Here is a 10,222-nt window from a genome sequence, read left to right on the forward strand (position 1 = left end):
GTATAATGAAAATAGTAGAAAGAAGAAAGGAGACCATATTGCTTTTGCAGGTTATTTAGTAGCACAAATATGAAAATAACAAAGCTAGTGGCAGGGGACTCGTAGGAAGTGGCATTGTTCCACTGGGGTGCAGGTACCACGGCTTCCCTCGTATGACGGTGACTACTTGTCAATGGGCTTCTTCTTCTACTGTTGCCCCTGCAAAAACTATTCTCTACCCAGCAACTGAAATTATCTTTTAAAAATATAAATGAGGTTTACATTACTGCACTGCTTTCAGTCTTTTTTAAAGGCTTCTCAGTCCATTAAAAACACAATCCCAACTCCTTGCCATGGCCCACAGGTCATGACCTGGGCTCTGATTGGTGACTTCTCTGGCCTCAACACACTGGCAAATGGTATCTTCTGCCTCATTCTCCAGCCTATTATCTTCTTTGTTCTTTTATAGCACTTCCACAAGAGGCAAAAGTGCCTCACAGGTTTGTTCATTATTTTTTTAGACTTTTTTTTTAAATGTATTTGGCCCAGGGTCTCACTGCACAGCTCGGACTCATAGTGATCCTCCTGTTTTCAGCTTCCCCAGTGCTGAGATTACAGGTATGCACCACCACGGTTGCTGGCTCAGCATGCCCGGGGGTGGGGCCAGCGCACCATGTGGTGCTGGAGATCGAACCCCCGTCCCTGTGCTTGCCTCAGCAGATGCTTAGTCTGCTGAGCTATCTCTCTGGCTCCTGTTCATGCATTTATTATCCAGCTTCTCTGACAAGAAGTGAGCCTTGGGAGGGAGGGAATTTACCCACTAATGAAGTTCAGGGACAGAGAGTTACTGGCGCACAAAAGACTTGTGAGTAAGTAAATAAATGTGTATTTCACTCTCTTACTGCCTCCCTGCCTCAGAGGAGTTTGTGATACAAAGCTCAAAGCAGAGCTTGTTTGAATTCAACCTTTCCTGCATGAAGACATTACCTGCTGGGCATGGTACACATGCTTCTAATCCAAGCATTTTGGGGGCTAAGGCAGGAAGATATGACTTTGAGGCCAGCCAGGTATATACAGTATATATACAGAGATAGATAGATAGATAGATAGATAGATAGATAGATAGATAGATAGATAGTGGAGGAAAAGGTGTTGGGAACGGGGGCAGGGGCTGCAAGGGGAGGACTTGCCCTAGATTTGAGGAAGGACAGAGTTTTATCCAGTGGAGGGAGATCTGCTTGGATCTGGAGGTCCCTGGAATTGTGTGGAATCTGGGGAGTTGCAAGATGGGCCAAAGGGAGAGAGCCTCATGGTGGGCTCAGGGAGGCAGATCCTAGGCATGTGGCATGGAACACTGTACACTGGAAATACAGAGGTGTTGCATGCTGGCCACTGTGCCAGTTGACGACAGGGTCACTCCATGTCCAGGCACCCTGGGAAAGCTGAAAAGCAAAGGAGCTAAAATAGTAACTGATACTGAATTTGCTGAAAGCTTGATAGAATAGTGGTTATAGTTGAATATTTTTAAAGAAATGAGGTTCTGGAACATTTCAGACACATCTGAGTTTGAGAAACAGCATATCTCTGTTGCTCCAGTACCAATCACAGAAATACTACACAGAGAGCAGTTTGCATTTAGACCTTAAGAAGCCAGACCTGGTGTGAGCAGCATCTTGCTCCCTCGCATCTCAAAACAATGTTATAAGAAAGGATCTACCTACTCTATCTGTCTGTATATCCATCTATCCATCCTTCCATCATCTATCTTTGCCTATCTACCTAGTATCAGATTTAGAAGACAAGGACAAAGATGCTGGCAGCCTGCTCGAGAATCCTCTGGGGCATGTAGGGCTCACATACAGAAGATCATAGGTCCCTTTGAGACCTACATTTCTATTCTTACCCCTTCTGCTTGTGAGCTTTATGAGGAACTCCTTGTCCAAGGCCATACTCAGACTGGCTCTTTGGACATCAGCTTTTTCCTACAGCTAGATGTAAGTCAGGACTGCTAGACTGTTTGTAGAAGGGAGCAACTATGGCCGTCCACTCTCTGGGAGGATCAGGAAGCAGTGCTCTGCAGAACTGTAGCACGGTAAGCAGAGGGCACAGATATCCTTCACAGCTTTGGGCTGGCATGTTTTCACCCCAAAGAGGTCACAGTACCTCCTCTCCTTTGTCCAGTACCTACTGGGTGTGCTCAAGGGAACAGAGACACTGCCTAACTTCATTCCCTTCTTGATCACTTCTTGCATGACAGTAAGGTTGTTTTCAGGTCTCCAGGACACATGTCTCTTCTTAGAAAACCTACAGACAGAAGCCTGCAATCAGCTGGGGTGGGGGGCAGCAGTCCCATTTGCATGAGATAGGTTGCCTTCAGGGCTGTCCCCTCTGCTCTTGCCCTTTTGTGCACACCTAGTGCATTTTTCCTGCCCAGAGTTATTCCTTTTTTTCCATAATTTTATTGAGAAACAAATAGCAATGAGACAGTTTCAAACCAAATTGGTAGGACAGATTCAATAATTAACACATTGCATACATTCTTCCTAGTGGTTAACTGCTGTACAAGATGCAGACATGATATCCTGTTTACAAACACCATTAAAACAAATCCCTCTATTCATTAAGAGAATGTAACTATATATCTATCCTAACCATTTTGAATACACAGATACAAAATGGACATTCATCTGTATCCCCTTTTTTTGTTAAGTTCTGTTATTTGAATATTATAGGTGTGTTAACTCAGCAAAATATTCTAAAAGAGTCCAGTAGTCCATAATAGTATTGGGTCTTCCACTTGACTGGAAAGGTCAGAAATTGTTGACCTGAGTCCCCTACAGCTCAACATAACAGCATGGCTTTACTTCTTATATTTCGTTTTTATACTTTTCTGCTGGATGGTTAAGACCCAAGATAAAGCAAGACCTATGCAACAAGAGTTGTAGCTTTTGGATCTGATAAGGTCAGTGAAATCTCCTCAGGATTTATCCTGAGATCCTGTGCCTCAAGTTGTAGAACCTTTGTCAGTGTCAGCCGTGTGGATGAGTCACGGCCATCGCTTGGCCAATGTGCTCTCTGTGAAAGCCTGAGAGAACGTTTTCTTTCCATGTGACTCTCCTTAGGCACATTCTACATCATCGAGGAAAGGACGAGAAAAAATGATCATCAGGGAGTATTTGTGATGTGATAATCTTATTCTTGGCAAATGAGGGCAGGATGGGGAAGAGAACGAGGAACTGAGTTTAAAAAGAAAAGCACAGAGAAGATCGTGTTCTAGGCTAAGAACTGACTGCAGTGGTGATGTTCAGCCCACAAAGTCAAGGCAGAGACACAGCCATAAGTCTGCCAGTTCACAAACGCTCTCTGGCTGGGGACTCCACCCTGAGGAAGCCAGGGAGCAGCTGAGGGACCTTCAGTGTCCTGGGCTTTCTGAGCCTGATCTGGAAGGGAGAGTCAGGACAATTTCATGCCCACTGTCTCCATATGTCTGTGCCCTCTCAGCGCCCATGCCTGAGACCAAGTCTGTTCGCATCCAGGGAGTACATGGGCAGTGACCCTGGTGGGCACGTGGGTAACCTTCCAAGGCAGAAGGAACCTTGAACTGAGACACTTGGTGATGCAGGACATTGCATTCTCTACTCTGAGGAGCTGGATTGGGGCAGATGATTGACAGGCCCTCTACGCTCTCCATGGTATTGGCTTCCAGGCCTTACTTCCTGGAGCTGCTCCTAGGAACCAGGGAGTGTGCAAGGCCCTCAGGCGGGACACCTCCAGCTCCAACTTCAGCACTCTCCACGAGCCTAGCTGACACTCTCTCACCAGCTGATTCTCTGCAAAGTCGAAGTTGCCCTCCAGAGGTGTGTGGCCATGGATTGGGTGAATGGGTTCTTTTCCTTTTGATTTAAACAGAATCTAAAGCAGCTGGCTTGAGCAAAAACCTGGCCACATTTATTGGCAGCTTTGCCTCCGTTCTATTTTCTGCTCCCCTCTCTCTGCCATAATACAGTCTACACAGCCAGGCATGGGGTGCAGACCTGTAATCCTAGTACTTGGGAGGCTGAAACTCCCTGATGAAGGAGGAAGAAGTTCTAGTTAGGCCCATGAATGGGCTGGACAGGAGTGGCCATAAAACCTGGGGTTGGAAAGTCTTCCCAATAGACAGAGTTGAGAGTGATACACACAGTAATTGATGCGAGTTTGCGGGCAGCGTGGGCTACATACTGAGCTCAAGGGCAGCTGAATTCATTGTGTCGTAGACACTGTCTCAATCTCCCCCAAAAATAATTCACAGAGACCTGCACTGCACACGTCATACTGACGCATGCTATTGATGGAATCACGCTGATCAGACAAAGTGGGCAGGCGGTGGCTAACAGAGGAAATCTCGGGGAGACAAGTGCACCCTGCAGAGTGGAAGGTGAGTGCTACAAAGATTGGGGGACTGCCACTGGTCAGGGTGTGGCTGGCTGTCCCTTGAGGGTGAGACACATTGTGCATGCCCCAGTGGAAGAAGCATCGTGTAGCTAGAGCAAGACCAGGCCATCCACAGCAGACAAGTACTATATATTCCATTGGAGAAAGCGTTCCTCGTAGGTTGCTGGGCCCCAACAGAGGGAGCTCGCTCAGCCATTGAGTACATATGAGCTGGGTTCTGTTGGGTTCATTAAGTCACAAAGTTGGAGGAGTCAAGTGTTGCTACATTGCAAGTTGGAAATGACACACTTGGCATCAAGCTGTACAAACAGGTAATCCAGACTCTCATGTCACCTGACTGTGGCACAACTGTCCCTCCCCCAGCCTGTATCTTTGCCACATAGTAGAGAAAGAGGTCCTTAAGGCCCGCCAAAGGAAGAAGAAGTTCTAGTTGGGCTCATGAATGGGCTGGACAGGAGTGGCCATAAAACTGAGGGTGAAAAATCTTCCTGATAGACCAAGCTGAAAGTGATACATACAGTCATCTGCTCCATATAAAAGGAAAAGTGATCATGAAGCCATAGAAAGATTTACAGGCAGATGTCCTTCACCTATGGCCCAGGAGATCAGAGATGAGGGGACTGGAGCAGAGATACGTGGATGGACAAATGGGCATGGGCACAAAGTGAAAATGTGTGTGTGACATTTTAATGTCCGCAAGAACACATCTACCATGGGAGAGACACTGAATAACCAAGTAGACAAAAATGACTCCATGTACGTGATGGTGTCATGCACCAAGTAGCCTTGGTAGCAGAGAAGGAGGCTCAGAGATATAGGGACCAAACACCAAAGATCCCAACTCACTATGACTGATCTAGTTACCACTACCTTTGAATGTTCAACTGGGAAGCAACCAAGACCAGTCCTGAGTCTACACTAAATTCTTTCTTTTCTTTCTTTCTTGCAGTACTGGGGATTGAACTCACAACCCTGCACTTGCCAGGCAAGCACTTACTCTACTGAACTATCTCCCTGGCTGACACTGACAAAGGATCTACAAACTGTGGTACAGGGTTTCAGGGTAAATCCTGAGGGGATTTGACTGACCTTGGCAGATATAAAAGTTACATTTCTTGTTATATAGGTCTTGCTTTATCTTGGTCTTAACCATCCAGCAGAAAAGTATAAACACAAGGTATGAAAAGTAAAGCCATATTAATATGCCAAGCTGTAAAAGGCTCAAGTCAACAACTTCTGACATTGCCAGTCCTATGGATAACCCACTACTATTATGGACTACTGGACTATGTTGGATTATTTTGCTGAATTCATGCACCCGCAATATGTAAATGGCAATGGAGTACCTATCTCTGACAAAACTAAACAAAAAAGGGGATATAAATGAAGGACTATTTTATATCTGTATATACAAAATAGTTAGGATAGATATACAGCTACTTTCCCTTAATTCAATGAGAATAATGATTTGTACTAATAGTATTTGGACAGGATATCATGTCTGCATCTTGTACTATGAATAACCACTACGAAGACAACAATATGCAATGTATTAATTATTGAAACTGTCCTACTAACCTGTTTTGAAGCTGTCTCATTGCTATTTGTTTCTCAATAAAATTAATAATAAAAAAGATTCAGAATCAACCCAATAAAAACTTACATTAAGAAAAAAAATTTTTTTTAAAAAAGAGACATGGTATTTAAAGAGGTGATTAAGTCTAATTCAATGTGATTGACTTCCATTAAGAGGAAGTTTGGGCACAGACACATACAAAGGGAAGAGAAAGTAAAGACAATAGGAGAAGACAGCTGTCTGTGAACCGAGGAGGGAGGCCTACAATAGATTCATGGCATTTAGAAAGAACCAACCCTGCTGACACATTTGCTCCTGGACTTCCAGCCTTAAGAACCATGAGGCAATAAATCTGTTATTTGAGCCACTTTGTTTGTGAATCTTTGTTACTGCAGCCCCCAGCAACTAACACAGCCCTCCGCATGGCCTTATTCCTCAAGGAAATGGGGCTTGCCTTTCTTGATCACTGATCCTCAGCTACTACCTAGGGGTTTATAGAAAAACTAGTCCGGTTGTTGTTCTACTCAAAACAGCATCTGACCTGGCTGGCCTTCACAGCAGATGTGGACCCATCAACATGAAGTCCACTAGCTGCATCACCCAGAGGCATGCCAGCCAGATGCAGTGTGCCTTACAGTGTTGGGACAACATTCTATGGGCACAGCTGGAGGAGTGCTATGCCTCAGATCCACTGTAGGCATTAAATCGGAGCACAGAATATGTCTCTGTGTCCCTGTGACATCCTACTATGTCACAGTAGGATGAATCCATGGCCAGAAAGCCAAGCAGTGAAAGCAGGAGTGACCCTATTTACCATTACTCTTACTGCTCATTGAGGCACTTAGTATTTTCAGTCCCTACAATTCTGGGTTTTGTAGGCTTACAAAATCATGGATGGACAAATGAGTGTGGACACAAAGTGAAAATGTATGTATGACATTTTAATGTTCACATGAACATATCCACCATGGAAGAGACACCGAATAACCAAGTAGACAAAATGACTCCATGTATGTGATGGTCTCAGGCACCCAGTAGCCTTAGTAGCAGAGAAGGAGGCTCCAAGATGTAGGGACCAAACACCAAGATCCCAACTTACTATGACTGATCTATATTCTGCCAAATGATGCAACAAGGGCTCCCTGGAACCATAAGCTTTGACTGTTGCCACAGAGCTTTGAATTCTTTGTGGCTAAGGGCTGGAAGGCAAGAAGTCAATTTTGGCAGAGGTAATGGATTCTGACCAGCAAGAGGAAGTAGGGCTGCTTGGACACAATGGAGCCACTGAGGCATGCACATGGAACCCAAGTGACACCTACTTAGGTTCAATTAGCCCATTGAGAAAGCTGAAATCAGACCTTTTGAGAATGAGGATTTTAGTCACATTATCAGGGAATGCATAAAAATCTGCAGAGTTGATGGCTCAAGACAGGGGTAAGATGTACATAGATAGTGAGAACTGAATGGATAAGTCCCAGTGGATGACCTGAGACCTACTACAGCCATGGGGACTGTAGTTTGTTCTAATTCCTTCTGATTTTTCACCCAAGGAAGAGAAAATTGTGTAAGTCATGGGGAGCTGTTGTCCTGAGTATATCTGAGTGTGATTTGTAAGCACAAGGGATGGGCTGTTGAAGACATGGGGATGCAGGTGTCCCTCTGTGAATGCATCTGCTGGGAGGCCTGCAGACAGCTGATAGTCCCCAGTGACTGCATCCTTAGGGCCCCTCTCAGTGCCCCTGAGAAGGCCATACTGTCCTCAGGCTACTTCTAGCCCGTGAAAGTGAGCATGGCAATAGTACTAGATCTTGGTCATTCTGGCCAGACAGACCACTTTATGTGCTATAAGTCCTGTGGACCTTCTGAAAGACTCCGAAGTACCCTGTGGTCTGGAGCTCTTTCTACCCAACCCTCCTTTCCTATCCCTCTCCTTTCACAGGGAGAAAAGTTTCCTCGTATGGTTTCTTCATGCTCTGAAGCCTCTCTTTTACTATCTCTGCTTTTTTTCCCCCTCATTTCTCACTGAAGCTACATCTCATGGATCTAATTCTAATGCCATCTTGGCATCAGCTTCATAAAGGGCCTGAATTGACACCCACCTCATTGGAATGGGTAAGGCCCCTGGCATCTGTGTGGCCTTGAAGAAAAGAATTGAAACAAAAGGTCAAAGTTGGACTGCCTATAAAATGAACAAGAATTTTGCATTTTCTGTCACTATTCTGATAAGGGACAAGCCTTAACAATGTTTGTCCCCTTTGTCACTGTCTTTCCACATCTTGGGTCTCTCTGAGGGCAGAGCAATCTTGGGTTCAGTCTTTGATACTTCCACTCCTTAGCTTCGTGGTGGATATCATTGAATCTTGTGGCTTAAAATAGCAACATATTGATAACTCTCAAAATTACATGACAAGTTATCAAAATTAAAAACTTTTGTGGTTCAAAGGACAAAATGAAGAAAGGGAACATAGCATGTAATCCCAGCCTCTCAGATGCTAAGGCAGGAAGATAGCAAGTTCAATGCCAGACTGAGTGACCAAGAATGACCCCATTTCAAGGAAAGAAAGAAAAAAACACATAAAAGGAAAAGACAATATTCAGAATAGCAGAAAATATTTGTGAGTCACAGAAAGCGATTTATATCTGGAGTGTGTCAGGAACTCTTACAACTCAAAAATAAGGGAAAAAAAGACCCTAAATTTTAAAAAAGGCAAAGAATTTGAATATATTTTTCCAAAGTAGATACACAAGAAGCCACCTAGCACCCATGAAAAATTCTCTGAAACATTAGCCATAAGTAAAAAGCAAATAAAAACTAGAAAGAGAGACCACTTCACACTCAGCAGAAGACTAATTTAAAAGATAGGCAAGCCAGGCATGGTGGACACACCTGTGATCCCGCCACTCTGGCTGGCTGAGGCAGGAGGACCATAAGTTCAAGCCCACCCTGGGCAATCTAGTGACTCAGTGAGACCCCATCTTAAAATGTAAATAAATGAAGGTTCAAGCCCTTGTATGAAAAAAAAAAATTTTAAGGCTTGTTAAACTCTCAGGAGAAACAGAAACTTATGTATTACTGGTAAAAATGTAAAATGGTACAGCTGTTTCAGAAAAGTTTGGCAGTTCCTGAAAATGTTAAACACAGTTGCCCTATGACCTAGCATTCCACTCCTAAGAATATTCAAGAGAACTGGAAACACGTATTTGCACAAAAACTTGCATATGAATAGTCACAGCAGCATTATTTGCAGCAGCAGAAGGCCTACCAACTAATAAATGTATAAAGAAAACATGTTCCATCTATATTAACACAGAATATTATTCAGGTATAAAAAGGAACGCAGAACCAACACTCATGAGCGGACCTTGAGAGCATTATGCTTAGTGAAAGAAGTCAGACACAAAAGGTCACATATTGCATGATTCTATTTTTTAGAAATGTCCATAAAAGGCAAACAAATAGAGAAAGAAAGTAGATTAATGGCTACCAGGAGTTTGGAGAGAGAGAGGACAGACCAGCATTGGCTAATGGGTATGGGATTCCTTTTTGGGATGATAAAAATGTTCTGAAATTAGACACTGCTCACTTTTGCACAACTTCCTAAATACACTGAAGCCTTTTAAGTTGTACGTTCTACAGGGGTAAATTTATGGTATGCAAATTATGTCTCAATAAAACTTTTATTTAAAAAATGGAATCAGAGGAATGAGAAAAAAGTATTTGTAAGTCAATAAAGCCTGTACTTTGCTTAAACTCCAGTTGGGCCTATGTAACTGGCCCCTTCAAATTTCCACTTGGATGCTTAATGGGCATCAAAACTTTGTGGCCCAAACCAAACTCATTGCTTGCAATATTGCCTCACCTGAATTGTTTCCTCCTTTGGTTTTCCCCACTCTCCACCTCAAGAGATGTCACACGTCATGCTTCCAGTTGCACAGACATGTTAGTGTTCATCACAGGGACGGGTTTACTATAAATATACACACACAATTATTTATAACATTACTAGGGTTATGGTCTTTGAGTTCTTTATATATTCCAAACAGTACCCTTTATCAGAAGACTAGCTTTGTACCGTATTCTGTGAGTTGCCTCTTCACTCTGTTGTTTCCTTTGCCATGCAGAAGTTTTCAAATTTGATATAATCTCATTTATAGATCTTTGGTATTTGTCTTAGTTACTCTTCTCTCGTTGCTGGGACAAATACCTGACACTCAAAATGAAGGAAGGAAAGG

The sequence above is a fragment of the Octodon degus genome, unplaced genomic scaffold, assembly GCF_000260255.1.
Source record: "Octodon degus isolate 3935 unplaced genomic scaffold, OctDeg1.0 scaffold00185, whole genome shotgun sequence".
Lineage (NCBI taxonomy): Eukaryota > Metazoa > Chordata > Mammalia > Rodentia > Octodontidae > Octodon > Octodon degus.